Below are 1,856 nucleotides of genomic sequence, written 5' to 3'. Positions count from 1 at the left end.
TCTCTCTCTCTCTCTCTCTCTCTCTCTCTCTCTCTCTCTCTCTCTCTGCTTCCTGACAGGAGCTGCTCCCCTTTGCCCCCGGTCGAGCCCTTTCTGCCTTGGAACTGGACTGACTCATGAGCCCAAAGGAATCTCTCTGCCTTGAAATTGTGGGTGTTGGATATTTTGTCCCAGCAACAAGGAAAATGACTGAGACACCTTCCCAAGCCTTGAGCGAGTTGGGCCTCTGCTTCTCCATCTGTCAGTGGGGCTCCTACGTGCGTCTACCTCACAGCGGCTTGGAGGAAGGTGAACCTATCTATACCGGCTCAGTACCAACTGTTGCACTAACCTAGGGCCTGGCAGGAGGCAGATGGCTCCTTTAAACCCCTGAGGAGTGCTTACCAAAGGGGGCATTTACAGAGATGTGGGCAGGGCTGAGGGAGGCTGCAGGGGATGATGCAGAGCCCCAGGCTGGCCACGCTGAGGCAGTGACCACTGCTGGGCCCAGAATAGGAGGGAAAGGGTTACAGGGACCCAGAGTCAGCTGTGGGAATGCGGAAATGAAATGTGTGCCCTAACCTCTGGAGCTGCCTCCTCCCCTCCCCCCACGGGTGCCTCGCTTTGAGCAGTGCCACCCAGAGGAGGCCTTAGAGCCTGGGGGACACAAACAGCATCTCTGGAGGCACAGCCCAGGGCACGAGAGGGCCCAGGGTAGATTTGGAGGAGCAAAGAGAAGATTCCAGCTCCCTATCCTAGGGTCTGAGCTGATTAAATATTGTCATTAGGATCGCTGATGCTTCCTGCAGGCTGGTAACGTCTGGCCTCAGGATCCAGCTGTACTGTCCCTAGAGCAGCAGGTGGCCTAGGGGCCAGGACCGGGTCCCAGCTGGGCTGTCAGGCTTCTCAGGCGGGTGTCCATGTGTGCTGGAGGATGGGGAGGGGGCTGGCTTCTGACTGCACATTTCCGTGAGCAGCCAACGGGGCTAGCATGTGTGACGAGCCATCGAGCCATCGAGATGGCTTTGCCGGAGCTGGCTTCATTAAAATGGAAGCGCATTGCTCCAGCATGCAGATGGGGCTACTTTATTACTTTTTAATTTGTTTACAGAAAGCCCTTGTTTGGTGAACACCATCTTTGCAAATAGTAACAAATGGGCATGTTGCTCGCCTCCAAAGCTGTGATGTCCCCGGGTAAATAGGCTGAAACCGTGTTTGAACGCTGTGCCCAGTTCCTCGTAATAGAATCTGACACGCTTTTCAAACTGTGCAGGATGCAGAAGAGAGGGAGCTGGGGTGTGTGGGGGTTGTAGAACGTGGCTGTGCGGGGCTTTCACCCCTCTCCGAACTCACTTTTTCCATCTACACAGCCAGGGACCAGGGCTGGATGGCCTTCTCAGCCCTGGTGTCTTTCAACGTCCACAACTTCATGGTTTCTCTATCTTTACCGCCCTGCGAGCTGCAGCCCTCCCTCAGCTACCGACTTCCTAGCTCCCAGAGGCAGTCCTCTTCACTGAAATGAAATAAAACCCACAAATTACCAAATGCGTGTTGAAAATGGGTCAAACTGAATGAAGAACACTTAATGGAGTGTAAACTACTCAACTGACAGTTCAAATACTTATCCCGGAGCCCCCAAAAGGAATGATGTTCGCAAATTGGTCAGGAACCTCAAATCTCAGCTTTGCTCCGTATGAGGCATGTCATGGTATTTAGCCTCGGTGCCTCACTTTCCTCATCCACAAAGTGGGATCAAAAGAAGCCCCTTGGGTGGGGTGTGGCCTGGTGGTAAACCACTGGACTGGTACGTGTGCGACCCTGAGTTCACTCCCCAGGGCTGCTGCTGCTGCTGCTGGTACCCTTGTCCTAGCGTTGTT

The 1,856-nt window shown here is 54.1% G+C and overlaps 1 long non-coding RNA gene across 2 annotated transcripts in view; it reads left to right on the top strand.

Annotated features, from left to right (window-relative positions):
- The window catches only part of LOC111818394, a 3,310-nt gene extending 1,803 nt beyond the window's left edge, over nucleotides 1-1,507 (top strand). For both annotated transcript variants that reach the window (XR_002822395.1, XR_002822394.1), the window contains exon 3: nucleotides 1,350-1,507. This is a non-coding gene — a long non-coding RNA (uncharacterized LOC111818394). The remainder of the gene's footprint in view (nucleotides 1-1,349) is intronic.
- Nucleotides 1,508-1,856: the final 349 nt, after the last annotated feature.

The sequence above is a fragment of the Octodon degus genome, unplaced genomic scaffold, assembly GCF_000260255.1.
Source record: "Octodon degus isolate 3935 unplaced genomic scaffold, OctDeg1.0 scaffold00005, whole genome shotgun sequence".
Taxonomy (NCBI): domain Eukaryota; kingdom Metazoa; phylum Chordata; class Mammalia; order Rodentia; family Octodontidae; genus Octodon; species Octodon degus.
This window is presented reverse-complemented; position numbering and strand designations above follow the sequence as displayed.